This window comes from Stegodyphus dumicola, chromosome 11 (genome assembly GCF_044657685.1).
Source record: "Stegodyphus dumicola isolate Sdum_Otavi_A_Nest chromosome 11, ASM4465768v1".
Taxonomy (NCBI): Eukaryota; Metazoa; Arthropoda; class Arachnida; order Araneae; family Eresidae; genus Stegodyphus; species Stegodyphus dumicola.
In genome coordinates this window covers 148,705,382-148,719,096 of record NC_140778.1, presented here as the reverse complement: position 1 = coordinate 148,719,096, position 13,715 = coordinate 148,705,382, and positions in this window count along the sequence as shown.

The window sequence follows — 13,715 nt, the reverse complement described above, 5'->3', positions numbered from 1 at the left end:
CTTTACACTAGGGTAGCAAATACATGGCCGGAAGTAAAACTAACAACGCTGGTTCGATTACTATAGGAAAAGAATTTTTCTAAATCAGGGAGTAAATAATCATAAAAAAAATATAAAATAATATAAAAAAAATAATCAGGGATATAATATATATATATAAATATATAAATATCCTAAATAAAATATATAAAATAAATTAAATAAAAATCAGGGAGTTTTTAATTGTGAAGCAGTCGAGGCAATAATTCAACAATCCATATAATATCCATATTCAAAAATTGAATATGGATGATTCGGTTTGCGGATTATCCTTTCATGACCGTGCCATAGTTACCAAAAGTGGCACAATTCCTTTAAAAATTGCTTTTTGGAATTACGTTGTGTTAAATTTTCATTACCGCACAGAAACAGAGTGTTCCAATTAAAAAAAAACTTAAACTCTCCAAGTGCAGCAACTGCCAAGCTAAACATCCGTCATGTTATTGAGGCTGCCCTAAGTTCCGATTACGTAAACGAATTAAAAATAATTTAGTTCAATATGATACTATGGTGCGTTGGTATACTTCCGCTTTTAAATAGTCTGTACTTTTTGTATGGAACCCAAAAGTTTTGTTTGGTAACGATATTTCTTTGGAACATGACTAAAGTATGAGTCACGACTGCGCATACAGTACTTGTTCTCCTCTTTCGAGACAATAGTATGACTGTCAGTATGCCTGTTACTTTTATTCAGTACTGTGTTATATATGCACGAGAAAGTGTGAAGAAGAAACACGTGCAAGTCGAGTATATTCTAAAAGCTGCTGAATTCCATTTTTAGGTTAAATTTCAAATATTATCTCGCAGGGTTTTTTTTGCATGCAGAGTATTAGACGTCATATACGGAGTAGCAAATCCCTGGTCGAAAGTAAAATCAATTAAAAAAATCTAACGTGAACACCACATAACTTCCTTGTGCAGAATTTTAAATTATGCGCATTTTTTGCTGTATTTTCATTTAAACGTATTTCCTGAAATGTATTTCTCATTTAATTGATTCAGTTTGTGGCAAGGCAAAAATACATAAAACCTCAAAATACCTTTATTAAAATTGAAAAATATAGAAACATATAAAACACCAAATATTGTTAAAACTATTAAAAAACAATTTTTACAATTAAAATTAGAGTTTCTACGCAAAAACAAACAATTCGACAGATTTATTGGTGCACAAACACTCTTGTTGCAGAAGCTGACTTAATTCACTATTATATTAACAGTTTCAAATGTAAACAAATGGCGGCTTCGTTAGACTTGGCGACACTTAAACAACTTTTAAATTCATCACAGTTCATCAATCATCACAGTTAAGTAGAATCATTTACAGTTTCTACTTAAATGCAAACATCAAAATTTCATTCCCAAAATTATACATGTGAAATGTAGCCTTCAAGCTTCCGTTCCCGTTTCAAAAATTTTGCATAAATTCAAATTGGCACTTCTTTGTCACATTATAAGGGACACACGCAAACGTTTATCTAAAATTGAATTTAAATTATATTACCTCCATTTAAAAATTGCTAATTCCACTGAAAATTTTTCCTCATTTGAACATACATCCAGGTCTAGAACCGATACCGTTTGTCAACGGCATAAAAATGTGCTCATTTCTAAATTCCAAAAACTCACACACCAGTCGGATAGTCCCAATTATCTAGCTGATCTTCCCACTGTAAACGTTAACTCCATCGTTAATATCTCCAATAGGAATCTTTCGGAGGATCAGTTAAAAGTATTAAAATATAATTTCAACTTTTCAAAGACATCTAAACCTTCAATTCCTCAAATCATCGCCCCTATAGAGAAAGCCTTTAAATTCTCCAAAATTTCGGAAACGCAGAAGGATACAATCCGCCACCTAATTACTCATAACGTTAATTTTAACAATAAATCTTTGGGTTCTAATCTTAGCAAAAAGGAAAATGAGATCTTACGTGAAATTCATTCTGATACTAATATCATTATCTCTAAAGCTGATAAGGGCGGACAGATCGTTGTTATGGACAAACACACATATATTACTGGAGTCTCTAAATTGATAAATGAAGGCCCATACTGCTCTATCCCTAAAGATCCTTCAACTTCGGACCTCATGAAAGTAAAAAGTGCTATTAAATCTTCCCACATTCTGCCAACTCAGTTGAAGAAATCACTTATTCCGCCTATTACTAATTGCGCTAGACTTTATGCTCTTCCAAAAGTCCACAAAACCGGTATTCCTTTTCGACCAATTGTTTCCAACATAGGTACTGCTTCATATCCTTTGGCCAAATATTTAGTTTCCAGATTTTCTCCTCTACTTGATAACAATATTCACACTGTAAAAAATTCTGTTGAAGTCATTGATAAACTTAAAAATATTTCCCCACTTCGTTCCATTATGGTTTCATTTGATGTCAAATCATTGTTTACTAATGTTCCGGTCGAAGGAGCACTAAATTGTCTTGAAACTAGGCTTCGGGAATTTCACTTCACACATACTGAAATTAATGAGTTGGTTTCGCTTACTAAAGTTTCTCTAAGTCAAACCCACTTTGTTTTCCAAAATGCATATTTTCGTCAAGTTGAAGGATTGGCTATGGGTAATCCTCTCAGTCCGGTACTTGCTGACATTTATATGCACTATTTTGAGATGAAATTATTTGATAAATTATCGTTCGTCTTTGGATTCGGTATGTTGACGACACTTTCGCACTTTTTGACGGTTATAAAGAGGATTTATCCGAGATTCTATCTATTATGAATTCAATTGATCCAGCCATCCAATTCACTCTTGAAATTGAATCCAACAATTCCCTCCCCTTCCTCGATATTCTTATAATCCGCAATGAAACCGATTTTAGCACCACTGTGTACCGTAAACCCTTTGCAGTTTGTTTACCACCCCATGCCAAGTCATGCCACCCTGTTAAGCAAAAAATGGCTTCTTTTTACTATTATGTTTTCCGCGCGCTAAAAGTTTGTTCCTCTGAATCTTTGCTTACCAATGAACTTAATTATTTGAGAGCAGTTGCGATTGACCGTGGATTTTCTCCCGTGATTATTGATAAAGCCGTCAAAAAATTTTCAGATTCCCATCAAAGAAGACATTCCACTGTTAGAAATAATATCAATGCCCTTGTCGTGCTTCCATTTTATCCTTCTGTTAGCTATAAAATTGCACGGATTCTCCAGAAATTCAATTTTCAAGTCGGTTTCTCCCCTATTAATAAAATTCACCCTTCGATTCTAAAAGATTGCGTTTCTGTCTTGAATTCTTGGGGAATTTATAGTATATCATGTCAGTATGGTTTAAGATATATTGGCCAAACAAAAAGAGCGTTGAAGTTTCGTATCAAGGAACATGAATCTTATGTCAAAAAAGGGGAAATTAACAAGTCTTCAATAGCGTATCATAGCTGGACTTTTAACCATAATTTTGATTTTGGGTCTGCAAAAATCATCCAAAAGGCTTCTTCCATAGGCGAATTGGATTTTCTTGAGGCTTTTCACATTCACAAAGATTTAGAAAGTTTAGTTAATGATTTGAAGTCCAATCCAGTCCTTCCTAATGCCTTTAAAATTCTACTGTCTTAATTCAATTATTTTTGCCGATAGATGGCGTTACCTCCTCGCACTTGGTACTACCAGAGGGTATAAAAATCCGTTCAGTGGTTGCTTTCCTTTATTTGAAGTTCAGATTTTGAGCGTAATGTGCATTTGCCCCTCGCTCCCTATTTTAACTTCGCTAATATTTCTTTATGCTTGATCAGACAGCCTGGCTCAGTAACAGTAGGCGGCCAGTGCAACTCTGATTAAAAATCTAGTTATAACCACGTGCAGTGCTGATAAGCACCACGTGTTTCTGTGATTCCTATTTTCTTCTTTCTATGTATTTCTTTCTCCTGATGAGGAGGGACCTTTAGCTGCCCTCGAAATCGATTGAGTGTTTCATTATACCTACGCTAAATATAAGGTTGTTTTTTACGATTTTGATTGTCACATTAGCGTGTTTCTCTTCTAGTCTAGTCTAACTTTTAAATTGTTCTACAATTTAAATTCTACAATTGTTGCATGATAATTCTACAATTGTTGCATGCAGGTTAACTGAAGGTATAAAACCCTCAACCGGATTATAAGAGCTACATAATTAAATCTCTTTTAAAGCAAAAAAGGCACAATTTACCAACATATAAGAACAGAACAAAATTAAGCTCGCTGAGCCGAGTAACAGAGTGGGTATATATGTACTTTTGGTGCGACCGATTGCAACCAAAATGGGAGGTGCACAACTATATGTTATAGAAATCCTATGTACAAAATTTCGATGTTCTGAGGCTACACGTTTTTGAGTTAAGCGAGATACATACATACATACGTACTTACAGACGCCACGAAAAAAAATTTTTCTAAATCCATTTTAAATCATTTTTATTATTCGTTTGGGGAAAACGAGTTCTTTATTCTGCCCTTACATGCAGATGTCAAGCCAAAACATCATTAAATTGCATTCGATAGCAGTCAAAATGGATATTTTCGTTAAAATAAGAAACCAGGAATTTTTAATAATTTAAATACTTCCTTTACTTCGTGGTCATGAAAGACATTCTTAGTCCTCCTCGTTTTAATGTATATTGAGAGAAAAAGTGCGATAGCTTGCACATATTTTGCTTCCTTTCTTTCTCTCTTTTTTTTTTGAGTGTATTTACTTTATTTCTTTTGATTACCTTTTTACTTCCTTGTACGAAGTAAAAAGGAAGTATTGTAATCGCGAAAAGTTTCAGGCAGCATATTTCAACGAAAATATCCATTTTGACCGCTATCGAATGCAATTTAACGATGTTTTTGCGTGATATCTGTACGTAAGGACAGAATAAAGTACTCTTTTCCTTCAAAAAAATTATAAAACTGCTTTAAAATTAATTCTGAAGAGAATTTTTCGTGGCGTCTGTACGAACGTATGTACGTACGTGCGTGCGTACGTACGTATCTCGCATAACTCAAAAACGAGTAGCCTCAGAACGTTGAAATTTTGTATATAGGACTGCTATAACATGTAGATGTGCACCTCGTATTTTGGTTGCAATCGGTCGCACCAAACGTATATAAATATATTTATATATATATCCACTCTATTACCCGGCTCAGTGATCTCAGTTTCTTTACTCTTATATGTTTGTAAATTGCACATTTTTTTCTTTAAAAATGATTGAATTATGTTGTTTTTATCTTCCGGTTAAGGGTTTTATGCCTTTAGTAAATCTGTATGCAATATGTTTAGAATTATCAACAATTTTAAAATTGTTTAAGTGCCGCTAAGCCTAATTTGATGGGGCCATTGATGTTTACATTTGAAACAGGAGACTAGTGGATTTGTTGCCAATCTAGAGAAACGTAGCTTCGCAACAGCAAAGATAACGCATTCATTTATTATTGTCAATTAAATCATGCTTAATCCATTCTTGAATTTTTTCGAGGAAATAAGCGTTTAAGATTTACTTCGTAATTTTTAATACAGATATTTTGAGTTTTTATGTGTTTTTGCCTTCTCGCGAAATGAGAACTGAATTAATTAAATGAGAAATACTCAATCGTCTGAGGAAAACTGTTTCTTTTTTGTTTTGTTTGCTTAATTTCTTTCATACATCATTCTAGCTTTACTATAGTATTTGAATAGAACATGTGGCAACGATTAGATAATTCTATTCTTTAAATGATGTAAATTTTGTGCATTATGAGTTATAATATGAACGAAATATATACGTTAACTGTTATATAATTATTGGATTATATAACAGTTAACTTAGTTTCCGTTATATAATTATTATATAAGTTAACTGCTATATAATTATTAATACTGTTAAGTGAATCTAGCGCCAGAGTGTCGCTATGGTAAACAAATACTAGAGTGAATTTTAAAGAATGCATTTATTCTACTGTTGTTTATGTGCTGTCGGCGAAGTAGATTTAATTCAATCCAATAAGTTTAAGTGAAATGCAAGAAAAAATGCTTATAATTTAATATTCCGTATAAGGAAGTCATGTGGTGTACACATCAGATTTTTTCTTTACATTTTCAAAGAGTGGAAAAAAAAAACCCTAGAGTAGGCATAACCAAAATAAAATGACAGCAAATAATTAAAAAACACCCATTTCAAAGTTCAGATTTTAAGAGAAATTGATTTTGAATTTAATAAAATTAAGTTTGAAAAAATTGTGATATTTTTATTACTTAAGAATGAATTTATTGTTTCCTAAGTTTCAATTAATTGTCGCATTATCTTATGTATATGCCCAAGTGATATTTGGGAAATGAGAAGTGCGAATCTTGGCTGGTCATGTTTCTGCTCAAGATAATCTAATAGAGTCTAGAATGAACCTAAGGTAAAATGTGGTGCACGCTAACTCGTCAACATTTAGATTTGGTTGAAAGAGTCTTGCGCATCTCCCCATTCACCCTTTATGGCTTTATCAGACCTACTGACGCAAAATGCAACAAGAAATTTTGCCCAGAAACACATTCCTCTCATGTTTCTACCCGCAACGTTGTGGAAAATGTTGCTTTCGCATTCTGTTTCGCGTATGTGTTTAGAATAATTTACGATGTTGCGGAAAGAATTGCATTGGAAGCTTTGTTTTGCGTAAGTGAGCCAATCAGAGGAAGCTTCCGCTTCTGCTTAGTATACTTCTGAGAAATTTTCTTTCATACTTTTGAGAGGACTACGTGCTTCTCGGAAATTTTCTTATTGCATTTCGTGTGTATGCGTCTAATAAGGATTATAAAAGGGGGAGAATACAAGGAATATTCTTATTACTCAGTGTATCCTCTAATGACGTAAGTGCTTAGCACATTCAGTTGGCAATTGGAAGGTCAATGGTTCGAATCTTTGTAAGAGCACGGCTTATTTTTCCTGTTTCACGCCTAGAATCTTACGTAGGGCTTTTCGGAGGGGCTGATGACGTTAATTTATGGACGAACCTCGCTAAGGAAATCCTTGACTTTGAAGAAATACAGTGGATAGCAAAATATAGTGATCTTAACCCGATAGCGAAATTATTGGACTACCTTGGAAAAGCAGTGGCACGGAGACATCCTCCTCCTGTAGACGTAAATATCTTGAAGACCGAATTACTGGAGAGATTTCCCAAACTGTTTTTAAGAACATTATTGCCAACATGAAAACATGTTGTGATATAAGTGTAGAAATCATCGGAGATCACACTCCAGATTAAATATAGAAGCTTTAATTTTTTCTGAACTCTATTTCGAATACATTATTATCAGGGTTTGTTTTTTACATGCTATAGTTTCATACAAGGCGTAATTTATGAAATTAGAATTGCCAGAAACCTACGGAAGAATGCGAGGAAAAAGGAATAAATAAAATAACTGATCATTAAAATACTTAAATTAAAACTTAAATCCGGTAAAATGTAAAGATATAAATAAAAATTTAATAAATTATTGATAAATAATAAAATATTAGACCTCGTCTTGTTTGGGTTTCCGACAGGAATTATAATGTCACCCAAAAAATAAATAGCTTAGATGACCTCTGGCTGTACTTTAACCTTGAATCCTTGATATAATTCACTATCAAGAGATGATAGAAACAAAGATCTTCCTTTTTCCAACACATCACTAAAAATAAGGTAAAACTGGGAAAGAGTCACTAATGGGAACAGACAGAATGCCAGAAGAAGTTTAGTTTCGGAACTAAAGAGAGAAGATTCAACACTGTCTGAGCACGATTCCCTGCCTATATAATTCTAGCTGTAATTCAGAATGTGACAGGGGAAAAACTTCCTCCCGAATCCGACCTGGTATCAACGAAAGAACGAACGAGGTCTCTATATAAGTGACAATTTTGGTTGAGGTATTTGGTTGTATTTTTCCAAAAAGTCCGTTTTTCCAAAAAGTCGTTAAGCTAGGACATTCAAGACCAGTGTAATCACGTTTTATCAGTTTGGTGGACAAAAATTTTACCCGCTCTCATAAACTCATAGAATAATCCCTAGACATGGAGTGGAGGACTTTTCTTTCATTAAAATATTAGGTTGAAGCCCAGCATGCACCCTAGACATTAAGAGACCAGAGCGCAAGACTAGGGTGATCACTTTATTACTTTCGTGGACGAAAATTTTACCCATTCTCATAAATTCATTGCACTTTCTGCAGAATAAACCTTAATGGAGGGCTCAGGGTGCAAGACCAGCGTGCACTCTCAGCGGAAAAAAAAATGTACTGCTCTTATAAATTTGTTGTACTTTCTGGAGAATAAAACCTGGTTTAGACATGAGACATGAGCATGGAGACAGACTTAGACTGGCTTAGACATGAGACAGAGACATAAACCATGGTTTAGACATCAGACTGGTGGGCTTTTCTTTCCCTTAAAGGACCAGGGTGCAAGACCAGCTTGCACCCTGGACCTTAAAAGACCATTGTGATCACTTTTTGTACTATGGTGGACAAAAATGTACCGCTCTTATAAATTCATTGTGCTTTCTGGAGAATAAACTCTGGTTTAGACATGAACATGGAGACAGACTTAGACTGGCTTAGACATGAGACAGAGACATAAACCATGGTTTAGACATCAGACTGGTGGGCGTTTCTTCCCCTTAAAGGACCAGGGTGCAAGACCAGCTTGCACCCTGGACCTTAAAAGACCATTGTGATCACTTTTTGTACTATGGTGGACAAAAATGTACCGCTCTTATAAATTCATTGTGCTTTCTGGAGAATAAACTCTGGTTTAGACATGAACATGGAGACAGACTTAGACTGGCTTAGACATGAGACAGAGACATAAACCATGGTTTAGACATCAGACTGGTGGGCGTTTCTTCCCCTTAAAGGATTGCACCCTGGACCTTAGACCACTGTGATCACTTTTTGTACTATGGTGGACAAAAATGTACCGCTCTTATAAATTCATTGTGCTTTCTGGAAAATAAACTCTGGTTTAGACATGAGCATGGAGACAGAATTAAACTGGCTTAGACATGAGACAGGAACATAAACCATGATTTAGACAACAAACTGGTAAGTTTTTCTTCCGTTAAAAGACCAGGGTGTAAGACCAACTTGGGCCCTGGACTTTAAAAGACCATTGTGATCACTTTTTGTACTATGGTGGACAAAAATGTACCGCTCTTATAAATTCATTGTGCTTTATGGAGAATAAACTCTGGTTTAGACGTGAGCATGGAGACAGAATTAAACTGGCTTAGACATGAGACAGGAACATAAACCATGATTTAGACAACAGACTGGTGAGTTTTTCTTCCTTTAAAAGACCAGGGTGCAAGACCAACTTGCCCCCTGAACCTTAAAAGACCATTATGATCACTTTTAGAATTATAGTGGGCAAAAAACGTACCCCCTTTCATAATTTCTTTGCATTTTCTGGGAAATAACCCTTAGGCACAAGAGTGGAAGTTTTTTGTTTCCTTAAAAACCCTTAAAAGACCAGACTGCAAGATCAACGTGCACCCTGGACTTTAAACGACCAGCGTTCAACCCTTAGACATGAGGGTGGAGTGCTTTTCGTTCCTTAAAAATCTTAACCTCCGCCAAAGAGTTTTTTCTCAAGGAAAGGCAGACATGGATTCAAAAGTTAGACTCGATTTTTAGCGCTTATGTATTATTAAATAATTTTTCCCCTTGAAACTGTAGTTCACTTACATATAAGAGGCTGCAGAGATCCTTTTTATAACAACGGCGCGGTTCAGCTAAAATTGTTACTTATTTAAAATCCTGAGAAGTACCGGAGTTTGTCTCCGTTGCAGTTTAAGCCGTGGTGTCATATCATATGCAGTACGCTTTACTTTCTTCTTTTCTGTTTATGTGTTATGATGTTATGTATCCTTCCGACGAAATTCATAAAATTATTATCCACAGTTTTTGAGAAATTAGTGATTTCACACATGTAAAAGTAATTTTAGATAGGAGTGTGTATCATGCATTCTTCTTGTTTTGGACATCGATTTAATTTCCATAAAGAATGAGATTAATGTCCATCTCTAATTGTTTGAAAATACGGGTATATTGTCAATAGTATTTTTATGTTAATTATAATATGGATTATACATTTGTTTTGTATTTTGTTAACTGTCGATTTCTATTACCCTGGTTCAGTTACTTCATTTTCTTAGGTCTTTCAATTTTTTATGGAATATTTCCTCAAGGACATAAAAATCTTTACTTTTATCTGAAAGGAGAGAAAAAATTACTTTACCAAGCTAGTATAGTAGGAGTAAGTGTAAATGGCTTGAAATGTTTTGCAGTTCGATTACTTTCGAAAACTCCAAAAATAGAATTAATTTAATACGTCGATGAGCACAAAACAAATCAGCAACTAAAAATAACAGTATCGAAAATAGAAGCTGATTCTCAGTCTGTAATTGGCTCACTATTACTCACTGATACCCACCCAAAACTCATTTAGCCAGATTCCCACTCAATTATTATTACTGTCGAAATTTACCTTCCTCTTATTTCTCGTTATCAAATGAAATATATTATCTGACTAAACATAATAAATTAATTACGAAATTAATAATAAATCTCTGAATAATTTTATGTAATAACTATAGATTAAAGTACAATAATTAAGAACATCACAAAAGTTTAATTTACCTTACATATTACTGTGAAACGCACGAAAGAAATGTAACTATGACCCAAAAATCTTTTGTTTTTTTAACTATTATACGTAAACATACTGTTATGAATTTCGTCTATATATGTAAATACTTTTAATGAACTTATATATAAATTGTAGTATTGTTAGATATTGTTTGGCGAAATATCGCCAAGCTGGCAACTGTTTCAGCGATTAATTTTTGTCGCCAAATTTAAAGAAAATCGCCAAAATTATCAAACTTGGCGATCATTTGGCAACATTTTGGTCCAGTAAATTATCATTGGTACTGTAATTGATCCCTATGTGTAATGCAACCATATCCGGCCCCTATATGCAACTTTAACCGCATATGACTTCCAGTAATTTGGCTAATGGAAGTTACTAAAAATTTCTAGGCGTCCGGGGTAAAACTATATAAGATCGGACAGAGCATCAACCCTCAGTTTCTCAGTTGAGAGTCGACTACGGAGTTATTGAGATATATCCGTGTGAGCATCACTCTCTAGTTGCCCTTTGTGTTGCGATGTGTTTCACGTTCTTAGTAGTTGGAAGTGTAACTACTAATTATAATCTTTGATACTGAGAAGATATATACGAGTATTTCTGTGGGTAGTTCCAGGATTGTAAACCGTTTGTTTCAGTGAAATAAATTTTTATCAATGCGTCATCTGTTGTATGTTCATTCAATCCATTACGAATCTGTACTTGCTCAACAAAATTTACAGTGTCAAAATTGTTTAAAATGATGGAAATATTAATGCGTTGACATTTTAAAATTAAAAAAATAAAGCAACCATTTTAAAACCACGAATTGTAACATTTTATACGATCGCTCAGCCCCTTTAGTTATATTTATTATTAAAACAAAAATGTTTCCCACGTGTGAATAAAATTGACTAAGATATTTAATTTTAATGTTTGAGAATATGTTAAGAGATCTTATACAAATTTATGAATGAAATATTAATTAAGGAAAAGTTTCTAATGTTAATAAATTAAGTGACGAAGGTTTCTATGATTCTTGCTGTGAAAAATATTGATTAATATACATGTGTATATGTATATACATATTATTTATTTATATGTAGGTATTAGTAGCACAGTTTTGGAAGCACTGATCAACACTGATATGCAGATGCGTAGAAATGCTGATTGCGAAGATACTTCCTGCTTAGAGCGTCTATCCATTTTGAAGAAGATGCAGTCGAGCAGGATTAAATTCTATATTTGTTTAAATTCTCATTTGTAGCCGCAACTTATTTGGGACTTAAAGCGTGCCCATTTTCAAAACAATTTTGATATTATTGCCATAGAAGCGAACCAAGCAGCACATAGATGATAGCAGTAAAGCGTCTGGCCAAGAGGAAAGCGCAAGCAAAAGTGGCGCATCAGTTCGGAGAAAGAAGGGTAGATTTCAAAAGTTTCAGTTTTAAGTTTTGGTTTACAATTATTTTGATTGGGCAAGGGATATCTGCATTAGGGGTTACACAAAATCGCATGATTAATTTGAATGACGCAGTTTATATTTATGGTGCTATTTTTAGACGGAGAGAGGAATTATCTAAATTAAATGAAAAATAAAAGAGATTATAGCCAATTAAAATTAGAAGTTTGCTTTCATTTTTTTATCTTACATGTATATTTATATCTAAGATAAAAAGATTATATACAATATATATGTAATATATTCAAACTCAGAAGCAATGACCAAGAGCAGGAATTTGGATGGCGTAGAAGTGTTGATCCACAATGACAAGGAAATTGGAGGCGAACGCGGATTAAATCTTCAGTTTTATTTTCAGCAACATATTACGGCTACACAGAAGTCGGCACATTAAATGTGCTTGTTCCAAAAGTTCTTACATTTTTGATAGATTTGGAGCAAAAAACGAAAGTGCAAATAGATGTTGCTATTTTTAGAATAGAGAACGGAAATTAATTTACGCTGCTAATTTAACCTTTTACATATGCTTTATTTTTCTTACATACATATAGAGAGTTGGTTTGTTTCCCTTGAAAAGTCAACTAATTTTCGATCAATGACAATGATTACATGCATTTAATTTAATTCTTGCCTTTAATTTATTCTTTTTACAATTGAAATTTTGTTATTCATGATTTAATTCCAGTCCCCGTTAAAACATTTTTAACATTTTACTTTCAAGTTACTTCAAAACATCTTTCAAAATATAACTTACTAGTATGGATTCACTTTTTTAAGATAATCCTACTATAATTATATTATCTCCTAAGATTAATTATATTAGAATTATCTGAAAAGAGTGAATCCATACTTAGTAAGTTCTATTTCGAAAGATGTTTGGAAGTAACTTGAATGTAAATTGTTAAAAATGTTTAACGGGGACTCGAATTAAATCATGAATAACAAAATTTTAATTGTAAAATTAATAAATTAAAAGCAAGAATAAATGCAAGTAATCATTGTCATTGATCGGAAATTATACACTAGCCACTATATAATTTATTTACTAAAGAAATATCGCTTATATTATCTCTTAATATAAATTTAGTAGAATGTATCAAAAAGAGGGATATATACTAGCCGCTATGCGGACAGCCTTCGTCTGGGTTTTAAATGCACCGAAAAATAAACGACCTCTCGATAAACTCGACAAAAGTCGTATCCAAAAGCCTCTTGACCAACGTCCAGTATCCAAGAGAAACATTAAATTTAAAAACTGCACAGAATTATTGCCCTCATTTTTCCGAGTGGCAACAGCAACAATGGCAACAGAGATATATCAGCAACAATGGCTACGTGCTACGTTGCTTGTTGCCATCGATTTGATGTGATTTCATCAAAAACATAAAATAAAAAAACTCATTCAAAGTTTGAAAAAAAATCGATTCGAGGTGCCCTCGCTCTTGTCTAGATGCACCTACGTACCAAATTCCGTAGCCCTGGTTCTATTAGCTTCGAAAGAAAGACACACACATACAGACAGACTCTTCCTTTTATCGTATGTAGAGATGCACATATATGAATATATTTCAGAAAGGAAACTTTGTTCAGAGAATCTTGCA